The following is a 25,794-nucleotide window of genomic DNA, read 5'->3' on the forward strand; positions in this document are numbered from 1 at the left end:
ATGGACAAGGGGCAGATAGTAGTCACGTGTGGGGTCAAACGTTTTGTATTCCAGAAAAAACAGGAAGCGATAAGAACGGATGAACTGTAATGTAATTTTAGCTTGGGCAAATTATAGAGTTGGTCAATTTTATTTTATTTTTATAAATATATGGTTATTCATTTCGAAAAAGTTAATATTTGACCATTTTTGTTTTATTTTAATTAAGAAGTGATTAATTATTTAAAGTTTTAACGATTTCATGATGTGGCATGTTTATAAAATAATTTAATTTTTATTTTTATTTTTTAATTTTAGATAAATTACTAATTACGACTCTTTTCATAAATCTAAAATATTTAAGGATATAATATCAATTTACCGCTTTTTTCACATGTTTTCTTCCCCATCTCTATCTTGTCCCTCTATTTCCGTTCATGCCATCTCTCCCCCCATCGCCGTTGATATTGACGATCAAACCACCCTCCATTTCTGGGTCACCAATCACCGTCGATTCGACAAGCCGACTCTCGTCATGGTCTATGGCAATGGCGGGAACCCGCTCTGGCAGTTAATTTACCAAGTGGGTCCTCTGTCACGAAGGTTCATTTTGGTCATCTCCGATTTGTTGTTCTTCGGGAGATCCAATTCGAAATCACCGCTCAGAACCGATTTGTTCCAGGCGAAATGCCTGCTGAATTGGCTGGAGAAGCTCGGCGTCGATCGTTTCTCCGTTTACCCCGTCAGTTACTGCGGGTTCGTGGCGTACCCGATGACGGAGATGTGTCCTGACGTGGTGGAGAGAATGGTTATTATGAGTAGTGGACTGTTGTATTCTGACGAACAGAGGGCGGCGCATCTGACAAATCGGACGGCCTCCGTCAGAAATTCTTGTGCCGAAGAAACCAGATTATTTGAGGTCGCTGGTGAAACTATCAATGTGCAAGGAAAACGATTTAAATTGGGTCCCTGATTTTTTCATTCGAGAGTTCATAACTGTAAGTTCAATGCTTCAGGGAGTTGGTGATTAGTATTAGATTTGATGATAACACCATGAATCGGCGCATCTCTATCTTCTCCGAAACGGAAACGCTATCGTGTGCTCCTTAAGCCATAAATGGAAAGTCCAAGAGAAGTAAAAACCTCTTTTTTATCTTCTTTTTTGCATTTTGTTGGCAACTTTGATATGTTAGTGGATATAATTTTATCAAATCGATCGAATTTCCAGGAAGCAACAACAACAATTGGAACGTGGGGAGCATTCGGCTTGCTCGAGTCCCTCTGCGGTCGATTTGAGGGAGCCACTCGATCTCCATCTCGGTTAGTAAAAACAAGAACCTTTGTTCTTTTTATCTTGAATTTCGCTGCATTGTTGGTGAATTTTGATTCGAACTTATTTAGGATCGAAAATGCTTTACAATACTCAAGAGATACTCCTGAGAAGAAAATTGGAGGAGCTGGCTGATTTGCAGCAAGCCGTCGAGCTCCATGGAAGAAGGCTAATGAACTTGCAGATGCTTGACTTAAAGAATCAAGGTAAATTGCAAACTTGTCCCTTAACTGTTTTAAATTTACAAAAAAATCCATAATTAAATTTTATCTAAAGTTTAAGTATTAAAATAATATTTAAATTATTTTATTGACGTGTCAATTCATCAAATTGTTGAACCTTTACCGTCCCTTTAGAATAAGTGACCACGTGTTAATTAAAATGAAAATGAAATAAAAATGACAACATATTAATTTTTTTAAAAGGAGGGACCATACATTTAGAAAAATGAAACAAATGTATGTAGTTTACCCTTTTTAGTCTATTTAGTACTCCCTTCATCCCATTACTTGTGTCTGATTATACATATTGTTTAATCATATAATTTTAGGAGATATATTTATTTAACTAAGAAAAATGACAAAATTATCATTGAAAGGTGATTTATAGATTTGACAGATTTATTTTGATTGGTATAAAATAATAAGATATGATGGTAAAAAAATATAAATGTTGTTGTTTGTTAATTTTTCTAATAAGATACTTTAAATATGATTATTTTAAAAATTAAAAGAGACATCTAATGGGAAGGAGGAAATATCAAATTATGATTTCCATATCTTTCTTATATAGTACAAATTTATAATTTTTATCGATTCAGTTAAATTCATTAGTAGTTTTATTAATATAAATATATTATGTTAAAATATAAAAAATAAAATCGCTAAATAGAATATAGTATACAGAGCTACAGCAGTAGCGTGCGAATCATGTGGTGTATATAGCATGTTGGCCCTGGATCGAGGACAGATGACGCCTTCTTCTTCGTCACCATCAACATCATCATTCTACCAAAGAATTTGGCTTTCACACTACCTTTCCCAAATACAACTATTTATTGTTATGGAATGGGAGTGGATTAGGTTTATTAAATTTAAAATTTTATTTTATTTTTATATTTTATTAAAATAATGTTATATTGGTATTCATATGATTATATGTAAAATATTACGGAGATCATTAAATTACGATAACAAATTTATTCTGATAATTGAATAAAAAATTTAGTATTAAATAAATCATTAAAATTTTAATCAAATTATTAATCATTAATTATTAATAAATTTTTTAAAATGACAGTAAAATAAATTTATATAATACTATATTTTATTCTCATTACTTTTTTATTAAAGCAACAAAACGAAAGAAATTAATTTAACTCTAAACCATCTTCCTGCAATAGCAGAGTTTCCGTCTGAGAAACTAGTAGATCTGATGGGGTTACGTCGTCCCAAAGTTGCCAGCCTATCAGCAACTCTATTTTGCTCCTTGTTAACATGCCAAACTCTTACGACCCAATCACGACCCCGACGTTCATTAATCGCAGATGTCAATGCATGACCGACAAAGGTGTCAGACATGTTATTAAAAATCCGAGTAACCTCACTATTATCTATTTCAAGTTTCACAAACCTGAATCCTAACCTCCAAGCATACATTAGAATATAATGGGATGCCCAAAGATCAACTATGATTATTGAGCATCTTCCTAAGCTCCTTGTGAAACCAAAAACCCAATTTCCTTCATGATTTCGAAGGACTCCACCTGTCGCAATCATATTATTAACATTATTAACTGCTCCATCCGAGTTGGCTTTAATCCAATCAAAAAGTGGTCGAATCCACTGTCGTTGAACATGAACACCGATAGCTTTGATTCTGCAACTTGCTCATTCGACCTTAGAATTTCATCCAATAACCTATTGCAACGGACATTGAAGCTCTCCCTTTCGACATAAATTGGATCAAAAATAATACAACACCGATGCTTCCACAATTGTCAATAGTAAACTGCAAAGCGTATTGACTAGTTCTCATCATTGATTCCAAACATACCTTGTGGTCAAGGATTGTTAGGACTTTTGTAGCTCTATCGATCAACTAAAAATGTGTCGAGAGGAGGTGAAATGACTTTTTTAAAGTTTAGGAAATAAGGAGAAAGAATAAGAAAGATAAGCACAATGATTTATAGTGGTTCAACTTCGTCAATGAAATCTACATTCACTACCTTGGTTCATCACTAAGAATTTTTTACTAATTTGTTTTTTGTCTAGGCTCAAGAGTAATCTTTACATTTTCTCTATCTTTTATACAAGGATAAAAAGATGTAAACCAGAAACCTCTCAAAGTAAACCACTCTACTTTTACACAAGGATAAAAAGATGTAAACCAGAAACCTCTAAAAGTAAGGTGTTTTCGCAATTAAGCTCACCAAAAACACTTTATTTACAAGAGAAAAGGAAAAATAAGATTGAAAGAATTTTTTTTCTTGATGTGGATTGCTTATAAAGGTGTTGTAACCTTCTTCAAGTGTCCTCAACTTGGCTTTATATGTTGGAACAAGTTTGTAGTCGTTTTTAGCTGTTGGGGGTGATTTGTAGCCGTTAGATTCATTAATTTTGAGCTTTTAATACTCACTTGCACATTTGATATCGATACTGGGAAGTTGGTATCGAGACCGACCATCTTAACAGTCAAAATTATAGCCGTTGAACCCTTGGTATATATATTGTTTATGCGAGTATCGATACTTACCTATTAGTATTGATACCAACACCATGGTATCGATAATAAAAAAGACTTTATGAAATTTCGGTCTCGAGACTTGCATGTTGGTTGTCGAAACGATTTTTCCCTCAAAAGGTGAAAAAATGTGAGATTTTGAAAACCACATTAATTCTTAATTGTCTCTTTTTATTTTAAAAATATATGCGATTTAAAAGACCTCTCGTTTCGAAAAAATTTGAATTTCCTTTACGATCGAAAAATACGGTTCGAAGAGTCGCCACTAATATTTGATTAGGGTGTGATTGGGCACCTAAAAATGCTTTGTCATTTTAAATAAAAATTAATTTTAATTAAAATAATAAATTGAGGTATGCGTTACCAAAATCCGAGTTCGGGAGTCGGTTACGTATGGGGAAGGATTAGCACCCCCACAACGCCCTAAATCGGTACCTAATCGATTAATTAACGTCTTTGCATTGAATTTTACAAATTCGAACTTTATTTGATTTTTGATCTCATAAAACAATGACGTAAATTTAAAAACATTCAAACAAATTAAATTAAAATTACCAAGTCGTTTTAGAAAGATAAAGAATGTTCGATTATTTACAAATATCGAGACCAGATCTTAAAGATATAACAACTTTTTCTCGATATATTTAAATAAACGAACATTTCTTTTTCTCTAGTTCCCAAATTTTAGATGACGAATCAATTTTTTTGTTTCATTTTCGGGATACACTTTTATTTTAAAATCATTAAAAGCGGACCTCAAATCAGTTATGACTGCCCACTTAAAACAATTTTAAATTAAAAGTGTATTACCCTTAATTCAATTATGTATTATGTCGAGTTATGCAAATGCGGTTACCATGCGAATCGTGCAAGAAGGATGTCATGCCAAAATTAATTAAAAAACATTAAAAATATTATACAACTTAACATACAAAAAATTATATACGTATATTTTAATTACAAATTATAAACTATGCCTATTAACATACAATGTACAAATATGACTCAAATATAAAAACAAAAACATAACATGCTAAACTAAAAATTTAAAAAGTATATATATACATAAATGTAGTGACTAAATTTAAATGTACATTTCAGTATACTACACAAATTCAGACCATTTTAACATGAAGGACACATAATTCAGACCCTAAATTACTAATAAACCATAAGCATGCATAGGACTGAAATAAAAGAACATAAAACAACAGATCAAATACATAAACTATACAAAGTACAAACAAATAAACTAAATGGACTAAAAGGAAATGAAGCATAAATTAAAAATATATATGTATATATCACTAATTAAAACAAGGGTTAAAACGAAAATGCTTAAGTTATGAGGGCCTAAACTTAATCCATCCCTAAGGTCACGGTGGCTAACAATAATTAACCCTAAAGTTTTAATATATAACTTAACTAAAATTAAACCTAATCTAATGTAAACTAAACCTACAGCAGACTCATTTCTCCCATCACGCTCAATGTCTCTTCTCTCGTCTTCTCAAACAGAGAGTTATACAACTCTCTATGCCGACAACTATGAAACAAGAACCCTCTCTCTCGCTTCGAGACCCATCGACCAAAGCTTGGCCATCAATCTCCGATGGCCTTCGTTGCAACACTCGGCTACCATACTTTGGTGGCCACATCTCTTCCGACCATAGCTCTCAATCACACTCTCGTCCTGAAATTCTACACAATCGATCCTACTAAAGCCGACCACTGTTCAAGATGGTTCCCTCTTCTCCATTCAACACAGGCCACGACCGAGAGAAAACAACCACTGCGGCCCCTATCGCTCGTCTAACAAGTTTTCACTCCCGATGAAGGGATTCCTCTTCGGCGAAATTGAAGCGAAACAAGGTATAAAACTAACTATTAATTTCTGTTTTTACTTTACAATTTGCATTTAGTTTAAAAAAATTAAAATGGATGAAGAGAAATACTAATGTAATCATAGAGAAGAAAAAGAAAACCTTGTAGGAACTGAATTCCACTTTGTATTGCTTTGATTCGTTGAAACGAGTGAACTCTTCCGTTCCTTTGATTTTCAAATTGAAGGAAAATACATTATAATGTTTTTCGTTTTGCTATCTCTTTCTGTAAAGAGAAACCATGGAGATTTTTTTTTTGTTTTTGATCTCAGTTAATTACTCTCTGTCCTCTTTTTCTGTGATCCCCTTTTTTGATAATCAGTGGTTATTTCCCCCCTCTCCGTTGGTATATCCCCACGTCCCTTATTTATTGTAGGTATCTCCAAAATGGTTGCACGGTTGTGGGACTCGTCTGGCATCTACTGGATGGAAAGAAACTGCTGAAGATTTTGGTATTGTCTCCACTCTTGAGCCTGCACTTGCTGGGTTAATTGTGTCTTGGGCTCCGATCAAATAGGTTTTCTCTGATTTGGGCCCCTGCTTGGGTCATGTATGTAACCTTCGGCCTGCCTCAGACAAATCGAGTATCTACAGCTGCCCCTCTTTGCTCATTGTCGTGTAACGAGAATAGGGCAAAGATCAAAAGATGATCGAATTTGTCTGGTCATGAGAACTTCAAAAAAATAAACCACTCACTGTTACGTCAGGATAAATAAGACTTGAAAAATCTTCAAATGACGAGCCTGCTCCCTATTCCTTCAGGAAGTATAAGACTCGAACAATCTTCATAAAATGTGTCTTCTCTCTATTCATTCAGAGAGTATAAGACTTGAACAATCTTCAATAAAACGGGTTCGCTCTCTATTCCTTCAGAGAGTATAGAACTCCGAAAATCTTCAATAAACATGTCCGCTCCCTATTCTTTCAGAGAGTATAGGACTCAATCTTTAACAAACGTGTCCGCTCCCTATTCCTTCAGAGAGTATAGAACTCGAGCAATCTTCATAAAACGGGTCCTTTCTCTATTCCTTCAGAGAGTATAGAACTCGAACAATCTTCAACAAACGTGTCCGCTCTCTATTCCTTCAGAGAGTATAGAACTCGAACAATCTTCATGAAACGGGTCCACTCTCTATTCCTTCAGAGAGTATAGAACTCGAACAATCTTTAACAAACTTGTCTGCTCCCTATTCCTTCAGAGAGTATATGACTCAATCTTCAACAAACGAGTTTGCTTCACTACTCTTCCGTGAAGGCTTAAGTTTGAATTGTTTCAAAGATCCAACCTGAAAATCAAACATTACCAATCATTAATGTATGTTTGAAAATATTATACTCAAAAATTTAGAATTTGATAAAATTTTTGAAAATCCATCTCCATCGCGAAAACTTGTCTGGAAACCATTGGATACGTGAATTTGCTTTGGCTCATTTTTCGTATAAACATCATTCTTTTCAAAATCTCAAAACCAGTTATGTTCATCTCGATGCTTCAATATCTTCAATCTTCAACTATCCCTGTGAAACCTGTAAATATTTAAGTCATTATGCAATTATGAATGCCATGATCCTATTCATGCCTAAAATGTATGCAATTATGCAATTTAATGCATTTTCTTCTTCGAAGGAACACCATCTCCTTTTATCTCGATGAAACTCGGTTTCATCTTGGGCATAGAACATTTGACCAGTTCGCCCCAGCTAACAATCTCAATTCCATATTTCTCAGCTTAACAGGGCCTTGACTTCTTTCTTTCCTGAAAACCCACCAGTACCCATAACCAACTTCTTAATTAATGACAATCTCTTTAGGTCTTCTTCTCATGGCTGAGATTTTCTATGAATTTCAAGATTTCATTTTCCCGTAACCACACAAGCTTACATGTTAAAACTATCATCAGCTTCAGAATACCTGCATTTTCCAAAACCTTTTGCACAATAATACAAAATGATCTCATGTACTTCAAGTTAAGCTATATGTTTTAACCTTTCAAAATAAGATGTTTGCAAGAGAGAAATTAACAAGAAAATACATCTCTTTATTTATAAAATGTAGAGAATTTTTAGGTAATTTCATGGCAAACTTTTAACTGGAAACAGTAAAAGAACAAAAGAGTAGGCGTCTCCAAATATCAATAATGCAAATGCTTTTGAACTGGCACGTCGTTAGAATGCCTCGAGTGTAGCTTCTGTCAAAAGGATCTCCAAAATTGTGATTCTTAAGAGTATGAAGCTACTTCTAAACTCCCCAAATCTCCATCATTGGATGCCCTAAACTAGTTTTGAATCTCATGTGCATTCAATTTCTCTCCTGGTTGTTTCAAGCGAGACTCATTAATCTTTAGTCTCAATCCTGATTACCAACTGTCATTGTTACTATCCATATCAAGAGCTATTTCCACTTCCAAAATTGATTCTGAACCTCCACCATGCACGAATCCTGAATTTCAAACTCAACTCAAGTCGCCCTTTGCGGGTTTTCAACTTGAGACCTCCTTTGGTTCCAAGACACCCTTTTCGGGTTTTCATCTTGAACCCTCTTTTTTCTTCTTCTTTTTTTCATTTTTCTCTTTTTGTTTTTCACTTTCATTTTATCTTCCATTTTTCATTATTTCTCTTTTTTTCTTTTCGTTTTTCCATCATTTTTCTTTTCTTCTTTTTCTTCTTCTCATTTTTATTATTATTTTTTTTCGTTTTTTTCATTTTTTTTCTTTTTCTCTTTTATTTCTTCTTCAAGCGAAATATCTCTTAACAGCGTCGGAATTCACTGGATATGGTAATTCTGATCCGTCCATTTCAGTTAGGACTAGAGCTCCCCCAGAAAAGGCCTTCTTGACAACATAAGGTCCTTCCCAATTGGGCATCCATTTTCCTCTGAAATCCTTCTGAATAGGCAAAATCATTTTAATCACCAACTCTCCCTCATGGAATTCTCGAAGGTAAACTTTCTTACCATGTGCCCGTATCATACGCTTTTGGTACATCTGACCATGAAAAATAGCTTTCAATCTCTTTTCTTCAATCAGATTCAATTGGTCATACCTAGCCTGGACCCATTTTGCCTCATCGAGCTTCACTTCTGACAAAATCCGAAGTGAGGGAATTTCCACCTCAATAGGTAAGACAGCTTCCATCCCATATACCAGAGAAAATGGAGTTGCCCCAGTTGACGCTCGTACAGAAGTTCGATAAGCAAACAGAGCAAAGGGCAACTTCTCATGCCAATCCTTATAGGTCTCAGTCATTTTCTCTATGAGCCTTTTAATGTTTTTATTAGCCGCCTATGCTGCCCCATTTATCTTTGGGCGATAAGTGGTGGAATTATGATGCTTTATTTTGATCTGTTTACAGACCGAGTCCATCATCTTATTGTTTAAATTCAACGTATTATCGGAGATAATTCTCTCGGGCAAACCATATCTACAAATGATCTCATTCTTTAAGAATTTACATATTGTAGACTGGGTGAAATTTGAAGCTTTAGGTGAAATTTGTCCAATAACATCCATGCCCCACATTGAGAATAGCCACAGAGCTGTCATTACGTGCAACGGATGAGGAGGAGTATGTATCCTATCTCCATAAATCTGACATTTGTGACATTTTCGGGCATAATTGATACAGTCTGTTTCCATAGTTGACCAATAATACCCAAATCTCATAATCTACCTAGCCATAGCATGCCCATTAGCATGGGTACCACATATTTCCTCATGCACTTCTTCAAGAATCAATTTGGCTTCTTTCGCATCCACACATCTGAACAAGACCTGATCCAGACTTTTCTTGTATAGAGTCTCACCATCAAGCACATACCCTGATGTCATTCTTCTAATGATTCTCTTATCATTCTCAGTGGCATGTTCTGGATAACTCTGATACTTTATATATTGCAAGATATCATAATATCAGGGGTTTCCATCTTCTTCCTCTTCAATATTAAAACAATGGGCTGGATACTCATAAGCCTTCATTTCAATGAGCATCATATTTGAATGCTCGTTCATCTTAAACGATGCTGCCAGTGTGGCTAAGGCATTTGCCATTTGATTCTCTTCTCTGGGGAGGTAATTGAAAGTTACTTCTTCAAATTCTTCAACAAGTTCCATAACCAACTTACGGTATTCTACAAGCTTAGGATCTTTTGTCTCCTATTCTCCCATGAGCTGGTATATTACCAAAGCTGAATCTCCATATACTTTAATCATTTTTACTTTGCGTTCAACAGCAGCTCTAAGACCCAGAACACAAGCTTCATACTCGGCCATATTGTTTGTACAATCAAAATTAAGCCAACTGGTAAAAGGATAATGCTCTCATTCTGGTGAGACCAAAATTGCCCCGATTCCATGTCCCATGGCATTTGAAGCACCATCGAAGTTCAATTTCCAATATTTGCTAGTGGATGCAACTGCTTCTTCTACCAAAATAGCCATTAAATCTTCATCTGGGAAATCAAAGCTCAACGACTCATATTCTTCCGAAGCCCTGCTTGCAATGAATTCCGCTATAGCACTTCCTTTAATTGCCGTCTGGTTTACATACTGGATGTCAAATTCGGACAATAAGATCTGCCAACGAGCTAATCTTCCAGATAATGCAGGCACACCCATTAAATATTTCAAGGGATCAAGCTTGGATATAAGCCAAGTAGTATGATACAACATATATTGTCTAAGCCTTCGGGTATACCATACTAAAGCGCAACACAACTTTTCAACGGGTGAGTATCTTGTCTCACATTCAGTGAACTTCTTGCTGGGATAATAGATAGCCCTTTCTTTCTCCTCAGTTTGGTCACGTTGCCCCAGCAAACACCCCATTGAATTTTCATAAACTGACAAATACAAAATCAATGGTTTGCCTGGGATTGGTGGCGCCAAGATTGGAGTACTCGACAAATATCTTTTCACTGATTCAAAAGCTCTTTGACAATCCTCACTCCATTCCCCTGAGTTATTCTTGCGAAGAAGGCGGAATATGGGATCACACTTTTCAGTCAACTGCGAAATAAACCAAGCTATGTAATTCAATCTCCCCAAAAATCCTCTGACTTCTTTTTGTGTTCGTGGGGCTGGCAAGTCTTGAATAGCCTTTACTTTATCCGGGTCTATTTCAATTCCTTTTTGGCTCACTACGAATCCCAATAACTTCCCAGCTGTCACCCCAAAAGTACACTTATTTGGGTTGAGTTTTAGCTGGCATCTTCTTAGTCTTTTAAAAAGCTTTCTCAAATTCCCAATATGTTCTTCCTCTGTCTTGGCTTTGACAATCATATCATCGACATAAACTTCTATCTCTTTATGCATCATGTCGTGAAATAACGTCACCATGGCCCTTTGATATGTTGCCCCAGCGTTCTTCAATCCAAACGGCATTACTTTATAACAAAACGTTCCCCACATGGTAACGAAAGTTGTTTTTTTCCATATCTTCAGGGTTCATATTAATTTGATTGTAGCCAGAGAAACCATCCATAAAAGAGAACAAAAAATTTCCAGCAGTATTATACACTAGTGTGTCTATATATGGGAAAGGAATATTATCTTTTGGACTAGCTCGGTTGAGATCCCTGTAGTCAACACACATTCGAACTTTCCCATCCTTCTTCGGTACTGGGACAATATTCGCCACCCACTCAGGATATTTAGCCACTTTAAGAAACCCGTCATCAAATTGTTTTTTCACTTCCTCTTTAATCTTGAGCAGCATCTCGGGTCTCATTCTTATCAGTTTTTGTTGTACCGGCTTATATTCAGGCTTTATTGGCAGTTTGTGAACAACCAGTTTTGTATCTAAACCCGGCATATCTTCGTATGACCAAGCAAACACATATTTGTATTCTTGAAGCAATTCTATCATATCATGTCGACCTCCAACTGACAGAGTGGTACCAATCTTTACTTCTCTCTTATCATCATATGTCCCTAAATTCAAAATCTCAGTAGACTCTTTATGAAGCAGAATCTGCTTATCTTCATTCTCCACCATTTTTAGCAATTCAGAAGGTAGTTCACATCCTTCATCATCATCACTATCCTCGATTTCTCCTTGACATATAGGCTTCTCGAAATCAATCTCCGGGTCAGAGTCATTGGCATTCATATTATTGATATCTGAGCTCCTGAAAAAATAATGAAAGAGAATATATATATACATATATATATAGGAGGATCTTTTCCCATATAAATAAATAGAAATAAATAAATACATACATATATACAACAAAGAATGAATGAATGAAATGCATGGGAGAATGTTTGCCATTTGGAACTAACATAATGCATCTTTTATTGAAAGCAAGAAAAAACAAACAGCTTAACCCTTTACATAAAATCACCTATTGCCCCAGGGTATGAACAATAGGGAGAAAGTTCCAGTGCATTACTCTGTAAAAGATTTGTAAACTACAGACAGTTCTTCCGCGGTCCAATTGTTCAATACGAAGCCTGGCGGTGCAGGATAAATGCCCATAGCTCTCATTTCCTCAAACTCACCATCAGTTATAATATTAATGCCTAAATCTCCCAAGGCATTCTCAACCATCACCTCAGTGTTCCTTGAATTCCCTTGAAACATATGTCCCCCAGATATGAAAATGCTGCTCAACGGCGGGAAGATCATGGGTTCCCAGCTAAGGTTTTCACCAGCCAATCTGACCTTTCTCATTTCATGACCTTTCTTAATTCCCCTCAGCTTATCCCTCGGAGTTGGCTGATACCCCAAACCAAATCGATCTTTTTTAGTAATAGGGCATATTGGATTCACCGATCCTTGCAACTGTCGACCTAACCCCTTTCCAACTCTTGCTCCTCTTCCAAGAGTCAATTTGAGCCCCATATTGGTACAGTCTGACAATCGAGGCTTTGGTATCTTCCTGCCTTCAGCCACGAACGTAGCATTGACGAACTCTAATGATCTGAAAGAGCACTCGACGGCTTGCTCATCAACTTCAATATACTGAGCAGTAGTAGAAACAGAAGCAATAATGTCCTCTTCAGCGTGAATACATACCAACCTTCCATCAATTACAAATTTCAGTCTCTGGTGCAATGTTGACGGAACTGCACCGGCCTGATGAATCCAAGGCCTTCCCAACAAACAATTGTACGTAGGCATAATATCCATTACGAGAAATTTCACTTCATAAGTTGCTGGACCAATAGTCAGAGGAACATCAATCTTGCCTAACACTTCTCTTTTAGTCCTATCGAAAGCTCGAACCACACTTTGGTAGGTTCTCATAAGCGTACTATCTAATGGAAGCTTCTTCAAAGTCACTAAGGGCATCACATTCAAAGCCGATTCATTATCAACCAAAACCCGGGACAACATATGCCCTTTACATTTAACTGTAATGTACAAAGCCTTCTGACTACCAATCATCCCAGAAGGGATCTCATCCTCAGAAAAAGATAAAAAATTATCAGCTTGTATATTAGAAACTAACTGGTCCAACTTTTCAATGGGCAACTCTTTCGGAACAAAAGTCTAGTTCAAAACCTTTAACAGAGCATTCCTATGGGCCTCTGAACTCAAAAGTAATGATAAAACAGAAATACGGGCAGGCAACTTGTGTAACTATTCAACAACACTGTACTCACTGTGTTTTAGAAATTTCAAAAATTCTACCGCTTCACTCTCGGTTACCGGTTTATTGATAACATGCTTATCTTCTTCTATCTGCACATCAACCTTTTTCCCCTTATCAACTGCAACCTTCTTCTCAGACTCTTTAGGTGGATTAAGAGAATAACACCTACCGCTTCTAGTAAAGCGTCCCACCTCATCTACTTCCTCATTCTCTTTTGTTACATCTCCCATCTGACAATCATATCTCCAAGGCACTTGTTTATTATCCCGATATAGGAATGGAGATGGAGGTGTAATAACCACTTTCGGGGCTACCTTCTCAGCAACTCAATTCTTGGGAGTAATAATTAAGGGACAACTGGCATTGTATACCCCTTTAGACGATCCTTCTGAAGCGCAAACTTCCGCTTCCTCTTCTTCAGCAATCTCTCTAAAGAACTCAATTTCTTTACTGTCCATCATGTCTTGTACCAAAGATAGGAAGTCAGGACATTGCTGAATATTGTGTCCTTCACTGTTATGATACTGACACACCTCTCCACTGTTAAATTGTTCACCCATCAAACTGGGCTTCAACAATCCTACCTTGACCTTCTGGCACCACACCCAACTCATGGGTGATACCACCTCATTAACATTCCTTACAATTCTCTTTCTTTTCTCTTCAGTAATCGCGTTAACTCTTGCCCCTGCATGGCTTAGCAACGGATTCTGAGCTATATTTGGCTGCTCACTGTCACCAAAGTTGATGACATTCCTCGTTCTCAAAGCTTGGACAACCTTCTTAAAAGCAGTACAATTCTCAATGGAATGCCCAGGGTTCCCTGCATGGTACTCACACTGAGCACTAGCATCATACCATTTGGGAAAAGGAGGTTGCATTGGTGTCACGTGATACGGCGAAACCACATGTCGATCATACAAAATCTGAAACAATTCCTTATAAGTCATCGGAATTGGATCAAATTAAGGCCTCTCTCTCCTCTGGTCCTTTGCCCCTTGTCTATTGTCATTTTGTGTTGATGACCCTGCTCCTTGAGGACGGGAAACAGTGATGTTATTAGAATCGTACTGCCTCACATTACTGACTTTGTTTTCCTTTTTCCTCGTTGGTGGCCTCTTACTAGACTCTCATCCCTCGAGCTTTCCACTATTAATCGCCATTTCAATCATTTCTCCTGCTGTAACCACATCAGTAAAACTTCGATAAGGATTACCGATAAGATGCGAGAAAAAATGATCCCTTAAGGTATTGACAAAAAGCATATTTATTTCCTCATCTTCCAATGGCGGGTGGACTTGCACCGCTACATCTCTCCATTTTTGAGCATATTATCTAAAACTCTCGTTAGACTTCTTTTCCATTCCTTGCAACATCATCCTGTTAGGCCTAACATCTTTTACATGTTTGTATTGCTCAATAAAGGACTTAGCCAAGTCTTTCCATGATTTAATATTAGCTCTACTCAGCTGGTTATACCATCGGATTGCCGAGCCAGTTAAGCTTTCCTGAAAGCAGTGTATCAACAATTGATCGTCCCCTATGTATCCGGTCATCTTCCTACAAAACATCGTGATATGCGCAGAGGGACACCTAGTACCATCAAACTTTTCAAAGTCAGAAACTTTAAACTTTGGAGGCAAGACCAGATCAGGAACTAGACTTAACTCCTTTGCGTCAAATCCATAGACACTGGTATCTTCCTTCATGGCTCTGACCTCTCTTTCTAACTGCTTCAATTTCTCTTCCAACGAATTGTTTTGGTCCTTCTTGGCTTCTTCATCAAGGTCCGGAACTTGATGATATTGATGTTCTTCCTGATATGAACTAGATCCAGGTTGTACGTTAACAGAAGCACCAACTGGATTAATGTGTACCTTCCCGACATGAACAAGGATCACTTGAATGTTCTAAGATTGTTCTGGGGTTAACACTGGATGATGAAGTGGGTCCTCAGTTACACCTTCTGGCATAGGGCTTTTCCCATGTTCTGGATTTCTTCCTTCCAACATACTCGCAAACTTGGCAAACATCTCCTTTTGGGCATTCATCATATCTTCTTGCATTTTCTTGATATTATCTTGTAACTCCAACTGAGTCATCTCAATTTGGGCAAGTTTGTCCTCCATAACTTTCTTCCTGGTTCTGTAGATATGCTTGGGATTTTCCAGTATTACTCTGTCACAGAGTTATTTTGTTAACATTATTGTTTATTAAAGAATATGATTTATATGATTATGAATGAATAAAATGTGATGCAAAAATTTAAATGTACTAAAATACATATGCAAAATGCAGGGTGTTGATCTTGGAACGACTCCTTAGAACAACTCTTTATATTAGAACGACGTTCAATTACAAAGTTGAAACACATCACAAATAAATCTGCACCATCTCTCTTATTTCCTGTACATGTGCAAGTAACTCCACGATCTTCTGGTTTTCTTCAGCCTCGGGATCCAGTTCTTCAGTCACATCAGCAGCTTCCTCGGATAAAATGACCAAATATTGAGCTACTCTCCGCGCGTGTCCTAGGTAACAAGCAATAAGGTCTTCTCTTTGCTTAACTCTCGCCTGAGCTCGCTCCCATTGAAATGTCATTGCTACTCTCCGACCTGGATTCGAGTCCGAGGTGTCACATTGACTTTTCAAAACATTTACTTGTATAAAATAGTGAGTAATTTAAAACTTTTATACATGTAGCTTATTCAAAAGATTTCCAGAACTATTCAGAGCTTAAATGTTTTTACAAAACCGTTCAGTGTATATACAGTTCAGACATTTATTTACATGCCAACCATTTTCAATGTACAGTATACATCTAATTCAAAACATCTTTTCTGATCTGATCTTCGGTAAGAAGTAACTGACCTGTCTTGCCCCACATTGCTCTCTATATTCTTCTCGAACCTACGTGTGAAACAATCACACGCTAAGTCGATGACTTAGTGAGGCAAATAAAACATATAATAGAAATCATAAAAACATCCCATATAACAAAACACATGAACATTTAATACTAACTTATCATACAAAATCATATACCTTTTTATATAACAAAGACACTCATGTACATATATCATCATCTACTTTCTTAGCATTATCATATATATTATTATCATTATCTCTATCATTATCATCGAATTATTTATCACATAATCTTGTACTTATCATTTATGTATATCATATTACTCATATATCATTTCACCAAAAGCATATACATTATATATATATATATTGTATTTATGTTATCTCTTTGATTAGCCTATGGTACACTTGTGAGAACTATCGATATGTGAGTCTATAGAGGTTGTGCACTAATGTTGTCACCATAGCTCGTATCATTGCACCGAAGTGCACGTAGAATTGCACCGTAGTGCCATATAATAATGTCCATAAAGACCACATATTATTCCTTAAGAATCATATACATATACTAGGGATCAAGTATGTGTCTTACAAGACTTCACACATGTTCCACAGAATATATATATATATCCCGAAGGACCGCGTAGAAATGCACCGTAGTGCCATATAATAATGTCCATAAGGACCACATATTATTCCTTAAGAATCATATACATATACTAGGGATCAAGTATGTGTCTTACAAGACTTCACACATGTTCCACATAATATATATATATCCCGAAGGACCGCGTAGAATTGCACCGTAGTGCCATATAATAATGTCCATAAGGACCACATATTATTCCTTAAGAATCATATACATATACTAGGGATCAAGTATGTGTCTTACAAGACTTCACACATGTTCCACAGAATATATATATATCCCGAAGGACCGCGTAGAATTGCACCGTAGTGCCATATAATAATGTCCATAAGGACCACATATTATTCCTTAAGAATCATATACATATACTAGGGATCAAGTATGTGTCTTACAAGACTTCACACATGTTCCACAGAATATATATATATCCTGAAGGACCGCGTAGACCCTCGACTCTTGGCATGCCAATTATACCCCTAGCTCTCATGACACATAACATGGGCATTATCATTTATTTCATTTCAAATATTCACATAAACATGTAATTCACTTTAACATATCACGTATCACATAGCTTCTTTTCATATTATCACATAGTCACATAGTCACATAGTTCACTTACACGTAGATCATTTCCATATAATTCACATGTCACATATATCATGTTCTTGTATTCATATAACATATAATTACATAGATTACTTTCACATCACATAATTCATAGTTATGATTTCATATATTTACCTAATTACAAAGCTAATTCACATATACATGTTTTCATATAATTTCTATAATTTCTCACCCAATCACATTTATTCATGTAAACATACTTATCATATCTTATTCACATACGATCATATACTTCATATAACATATAGAAACACCTAGAACACTTTCACATAGCTTATATCGTATTTCTAAATATATATCATTTAATAGTATTTTTATTTAGGTAATAATTTAATCTATTTACTTAATTCAATTTCATAATTTCATTATAATCTTTTTATATAGCTCCATAGATATTTAGCATATAACTTATCTTGCATATTCGTATCGTCCCTTTATATTCAAGTTTCCTAATTGATATACTATTCCCATTTCATTCTATAATTCAATCTTATTTAGTTCCCTTAACTCTCTTTAACTCAAAAAGCTCTATTATACTAATTCCCATAATGGATCATACCACTATGTACTTGTCCAACTCATGTTTACCTAGTTCATATCACTTCTCATGAACTCACTCTCATCATCTTTTCCTATTCTTACATATTTTATCTCATAACCATGTATTCACATAGCCTTATATTTCATTATCATATTACTTATATTTGTTCTCCTATGACTCTTTATAAACATCTGTTTTCATTTCCCTACATCTCTTGACTTATCTTCTATATTCATATAATTTCATAACTTATTTTATATTCTCTCACTAACACTTAACCGTATTTTTACATAAACCACATAGCACATACAAAACAAAACATATCAATTCATATAATCAAACATACATACACTTCATATCGTTAACATACTTATAATCAAGACTTAATGAGCTATTACTATAAGAATAGACTTAACAAGTCCAATTTCCATATAATCTTATACAATAAGATGCACTCACCTGGGCCTCGTTGTTTTGAATCAATCCTAATCCTTAGTTTGTTCCGGAACAAGCTTTCATTCTATATCTACATAATAATACATTAATACTTATCAGTATACTGATCGATATATTCGAACTATCACTCCTTAGGCTCAGAGAAAAGCCAATTTCATCTTTTAATGAAGGTATGCATCGATGCACTACTGATGCATCGGTGCATAAAATGCATTCGATGTTTCTATTTTAAAAGAGTGCATCGATGCATTACCAATGCATCGATACACCTTCAAATAATTTCTGGGTTTTAACCTTGATGCATCGATGCACTATGAATGTGCATCGATGCACTCTGCCCAGAATCCTCTTTTATGCCCGAAAATCCACTCTTTTCAGCTTAATACTTCATATATCATCCCCTTTCTTATTTTTAACTTACATACTCATATTCAAACTCATTCCTATTCATTAATCACCTCTTTAACATCAAAATCCTATCCTCCATATGTAATTCAAGAATTACACTAAATTTTCAACATGTTCCAAATTCAATTCTATTGCTTCTAGCTTCTTAATTATACCCTTGACAAGTCAAATCCATCTTTAGAACTTCAAAAACCTTTCTATAACAAAATTTCATTTCTACACCCTTCATATCATTTCCTTTTTAATTCTCTATTCTTGATGTTTAAAGCTTATATAAGCTTTCCTTAAGCTTATATAATACTCCAAGAATCAAAATCAACTTATAAATCCAAGAATTAAACAGCTGAAATTAAACTCACCTTTAAATGAGGCTTACGGGGAGGAGAAGAAGCTGGAGAAGAAGACTCTGGATAATTCTCTCCTTTCCTACGTGGTTTCCTTAAAAAGGGAAAATAAAAATCTTCTCTTACAAAAGACCATAATACCCTTGTTACTTTCCAGCTTTACTACTAAATCCATGAACTTATAACTTATTTCGAAATCAAGCACATAGTTTTCAAAATTTGCAATTTAGTCACTGACCTTGAATTTCGGGATGTTACAAATCTCCCCTCCTTTAAAGAAAATTCATCCTCGAATTTTCACTGAACAAATCAATAAGAACATATCTTCTACTGTTCTCATGTTACCTCATTTACTTACTTTTTCCTTCCTCTATTTCTTCAATTGTCTTTTTCCTTTATACATTTATTTTCTATTACTTATCATAAACACAGTAACTCATAACCTCAATCCATTTCATTTCTTTATTCCATTTCTCCTTTATTTATTCCTTATACACAAATCATATCTTTCTTTTCATATTCTCATACTCTTGTCTTATCACTTATACTCATCTTTATGTACCAATCTTCATTGCATCCTCATTACTCTGATAACCCATTTCTTATACATAACTTCATTCTTTATCATTTCTTATACTTGTATTTTCCTTCCTGAAGGTTCCATGCAAATACTTATCTCTGTTTCTACATCATATCTATCTGCTCAGAATATACAACTATATTCAAATTCACATCATAATCAATTAACTCAACTTTATCTTTTCCTCCAATCTTATAACTCTATCACCTTTACTCTGACAGCTAGTCAATAACATATGTTCAATCTAGGGTACAAACCCTAATCAACCAAACACATACATCCTTTCAAATCGAAATTATCTTAAAATTCATTTATTTAACTTGTCAATTTCACCTCCATTCTCATACATCCTGTACTTTTCGTTATTCAAACTAAACGTTCTGACTTCCTTTGTCTTATAAATTGATCATCGATATACCCATTCTTAAACTATTCTTATCAATTCTCAACTTTACTCAAATATACAACTGTATCTAGATCCATTCCATATTTGATTATCATATCCCGACAATATCTTACATTCTTATACTTCCCGTACATTCCCATCACATATTCTTGTTAGCCAACGCTAACTTTTTCCGTCTTAACTGCAAACCCTTATCATATAAACACTCTGGCTTATACACAATGTTACCCCTTCATTTCGAACTCATAAGCTCTGACTTATACATCTTATACGCTTGTCACTAACATACTTATTCTTGAACTCTTCTACCAAATCTTACTACATCATTTAATCTTTTTAACGCTCTTATGGTGACATTTGTTCACCATATTCTATCTTATCCACATACTAACAAAACTAATTCATATAACTTTTCCGATTCAAAACAATAAAGATCTTCTATCACTATTCTAATATGATTTCAACTTTCTGAAATCAACCTTTAATCTTATAAGACACTTTCTGAGGTTTCTGCTCTTCATCCTGCCTGGCCAGGGCAGGTGAATTGCTATCACCATCAGATTTGTCAGTTATCGATTTACTTTACTTTGAAAATTTCTATAATCAATTCTTACTATCTCATACAAATCTTATTCTATTAGCAAGACAGTATACTCCTTACACTATCAGATCAGAAATTTTCACTTTTAGTTGGTATGTACACATTTTTTTAACCCTCCTTTGACTTCGGTTTAAGCCTAGAATCGGCTAAACCTTAGCTCTGATACCATTAAATATAACACCCCAAACCGTACCCGACCTGGATTCGAGTCCGAGGTGTCACATTGACTTTTCAAAACATTTACTTGTATAAAATAGTGAGTAATTTAAAACTTTTATACATGTAGTTTATTCAAAAGATTTCCAGAACTATTCAGAGCTTAAATGTTTTTGCAAAACCGTTCAGTGTATATACAATTCAGACATTTATTTACATGCCAACCATTTTCAATGTACAGTATACATCTAATTCAAAACATCTTTTCTGATCTGATCTTCGGTAAGAAGTAACTGATCTGTCTTGCTCCACATTGCTCTCTATATTCTTCTCGAACCTACGTGTGAAACAATCACACGCTAAGTCGATGACTTAGTGAGGCAAATAAAACATATAATAGAAATCATAAAAACATCCCATATAACAAAACACATGAACATTTAATACTAACTTATCATACAAAATCATATACCTTTTTATATAACAAAGACACTCATGTACATATATCATCATCTACTTTCTTAGCATTATCATATATATTATTATCATTATCTCTATCATTATCATCGAATTATTTATCACATAATCTTGTACTTATCATTTCTGTATATCATATTACTCATATATCATTTCACCAAAAGCATATACATTATATATATATTGTATTTATGTTATCTCTTTGATTAGCCCATGGTACACTTGTGAGAACTATCGATATGCGAGTCTATAGAGGTTGTGCACTAATGCTGTCACCACAGCTCGTATCATTGCACCGAAGTGCACGTAGAATTGCACCGTAGTGCCATATAATAATGTCCATAAGGACCACATATTATTCCTTAAGAATCATAAACATATACTAGGGATCAAGTATGTGTCTTACAAGACTTCACACATGTTCCACAGAATATATATATCCCGAAGGACCGCGTAGAATTGCACTGTAGTGCCATATAATAATGTCCATAAGGACCACATATTATTCCTTAAGAATCATATACATATACTAGGGATCAAGTATGTGTCTTACAAGACTTCACACATGTTCCACAGAATATATATATATCCCGAAGGACCGCGTAGAATTGCACCGTAGTGCCATGTAATAATGTCCATAAGGACCACATATTATTCCTTAAGAATCATAAACATATACTAGGGATCAAGTATGTGTCTTACAAGACTTCACACATGTTCCACAGAATATATATATATCCCGAAGGACCACGTAGAATTGCACCGTAGTGCCATATAATAATGTCCATAAGGACCACATATTATTCCTTAAGAATCATATACATATACTAGGGATCAAGTATGTGTCTTACAAGACTTCACACATGTTCCACAGAATATATATATATCCTGAAGGACCGCGTAGACCCTCGACTCTTGGCATGCCAACTATACCCCTAGCTCTCATGACACATAACATGGGCATTATCATTTATTTCATTTCAAATATTCACATAAACATGTAATTCACTTTAACATATCACGTATCACATAGCTTCTTTTCATATTATCACATAGTCACACAGTTCACTTACACGTAGATCATTTCCATATAATTCACATGTCACATATATCATGTTCTTGTATTCATATAACATATAATTACATAGATTACTTTCACATCACATAATTCATAGTTATGATTTCATATATTTACCTAATTACAAAGCTAATTCACATATACATGTTTTCATATAATTTCTATCATTTCTCACCCAATCACATTTATTCATGTAATCATACTTATCATATCTTATTCACATATGATCATATACTTCATATAACATATAGAAACACCTAGAACACTTTCACATAGCTTATATCGTATTTCTAAATATATATCATTTAATAGTATTTTTATTTAAGTAATAATTTAATCTATTTACTTAATTCAATTTCATGATTTCATTATAATCTTTTCATATAGCTCCATAGATATTTAGCATATAACTTATCTTGCATATTCGTATCGTCCCTTTATATTCAAGTTTCCTAATTGATATACTATTCCCATTTCATTCTATAATTCAATCTTATTTAGTTCCCTTAACTCTCTTTAACTCAAAAAGCTCTATTATACTAATTCCCATAATGGATCATACCACTATGTACTTGTCCAACTCATGTTTACCTAGTTCATATCACTTCTCATGAACTCACTCTCATCATCTTTTCCTATTCTTACATATTTTATCTCATAACCATGTATTCGCATAGCCTTATTTTCATTATCATATTACTTATATTTGTTCTCCTATGACTCTTTATAAACATCTATTTTCATTTCCCTACATCTCTTGACTTATCTTCTATATTCATATAATTTCATAACTTATTTTATATTCTCTCACTAACACTTAACCGTATTTTTACATAAACCACATAGCACATACAAAACAAAACATATCAATTCATATAATCAAACATACATACACTTCATATCGTTAACATACTTATAATCAAGACTTAATGAGCTATTACTATAAGAATAGACTTATCACAAGTCCAATTTCCATATAATCTTATACAATAAGATGCACTCACCTGGGTCTCGTTGTTTTGAATCAATCCTAATCCTTAGTTTGTTCCGGAACAAGCTTTCATTCTATATCTACATAATAATACATTAATACTTATCAGTATACTGATCGATATATTCGAAACTATCACTCCTTAGGCTCAGAGAAAAGCCAATTTCATCTTTTAATGAAGGTATGCATCGATGCACTACTGATGCATCGGTACATAAAATGCATTCGATGTTTCTATTTTAAAAGAGTGCATCGATGCATTACCAATGCATCGATACACCTTCAAATAATTTCTGGGTTTTAACCTTGATGCATCGATGCACTATGAATGTGCATCGATGCACTCTGCCCAGAATCCTCTTTTATGCCCGAAAATCCACTCTTTTCAGCTTAATACTTCATATACCATCCCCTTTCTTATTTTTAACTTACATACTCATATTCAAACTCATTCCTATTAATTAATCACCTCTTTAACATCAAAATCATATCCTCCATATGTAATTCAAGAATTACACTAAATTTTCAACATGTTCCAAATTCAATTCTATTGCTTCTAGCTTCTTAATTATACCCTTGACAAGTCAAATCCATCTTTAGAACTTCAAAAACCTTTCTATAACAAAATTTCATTTCTACACCCTTCATATCATTTCCTTTTTAATTCTCTATTCTTGATGTTTAAAGCTTATATAAGCTTTCCTTAAGCTTATATAATACTCCAAGAATCAAAATCAACTTATAAATCCAAGAATTAAACAGCTGAAATTAAACTCACCTTTAAATGAGGTTTACGGGGAGAAGAAGAAGCTGGAGAAGAAGACTCTGGATAATTCTCTCCTTTCCCACGTGGTTTCTTTAAAAAGGGAAAATAAAAATCTTCTCTTAGAAAAGACCATAATACCCTTGTTACTTTCCAGCTTTACTGCTAAATCCATGAACTTTTAACTTATTTCGAAATCAAGCACATAGTTTTCAAAATTTGCAATTTAGTCACTGACCCTGAATTTCGGGATGTTATATGAGCTACCTTCTCTGCTTCGGTATCGTCGTAATGCAGTCTCTAAATTTGAAATTTTCTCTTTCAACTTCTCATTCTGGGCTTGACTCTCTTGTAACCGCTGCTCAAAAGAATCCTTTTCTTTCGATAAAATCTTCACTTGGTGTCTGTTTTGCTTGAGCTCTTCTTGACTCTCTCCGGCTACTCTTTTGAGGCTCGCCACCTCTTGCCTCCATTCGACAAATGACTTACTCGAGCTAGAACCTGTCTGAGCTTTTACCATTCGCTGATAAGTTGACCGAAGATCATCAAAGTCTAGCCGAAGTTATTTCTCTACTTTTTTAATTCGATCTACTCTACTCTTCTGAATGTCAATCTCCAATCCCTTTTGATACACTTCATATTCTAGCTTCTGTAAAGTCATTCTCCATTGTCTCCGTTCTGCTTCGAAATCGCGCTTGGCTAACTCTAATGGTGATGGCACCACTCTCAACTGTTCTTCCACCGGCTGAATATTTTCAGGATTCACTATCGGGATGTTGTCGTTTACTCGACCGCTTCTCCACTGCTCGTACTCTTGAGATAACTCGAGATCATAGGTGAACAAATTCACGCGACGAGTTTGCTTCCAGGCCTCAGCAACCCCTTTAACTTTACCCTTATACTGATCTCCTTTGAATGCAAAATCCGATCCTACCAAGTCCCACGTGGCTGGAATGAACTGCCTCGATCCATACTGTCTGGAAACTAGTAGCAGTGCATACCCAACATAACCCCATATACCTGGCAAAGGAACCCAATCTAGCTCTCCACATCGGTAAAGTATATCCGAAGTGGTATTCTACGAAGCTCGCCACAAAATATCTCCATCTCTGATATCCTTGAAGATGACCATTCATTTTTCTTCGGTGAAGCCCCCAGGCCATTCTTTAGAAAGAAAATCTTTCAAAGGTGAAAATCTATCTAGAAACACTCGTCCTGGTGCTCTTTCAACATGTTTGAAATGACTCAGAATCCACACTAGCAGCAAAGGCGCACATCCTATAAAGCGTCCTTCTCCCTCGCGCCTACAAGAACTCAA

General features: G+C 35.0%; 1 pseudogene; it reads left to right on the forward strand.

Moving 5' to 3' along the window:
• Positions 1-2,333, forward strand: LOC120173340 (annotated as a pseudogene).
• The last annotated feature ends 23,461 nt before the right edge of the window (positions 2,334-25,794 follow it).

The sequence above is a fragment of the Hibiscus syriacus genome, unplaced genomic scaffold, assembly GCF_006381635.1.
Source record: "Hibiscus syriacus cultivar Baekdansim isolate YM2019G1 unplaced genomic scaffold, ASM638163v2 tig00111947_pilon, whole genome shotgun sequence".
Lineage (NCBI taxonomy): Eukaryota > Viridiplantae > Streptophyta > Magnoliopsida > Malvales > Malvaceae > Hibiscus > Hibiscus syriacus.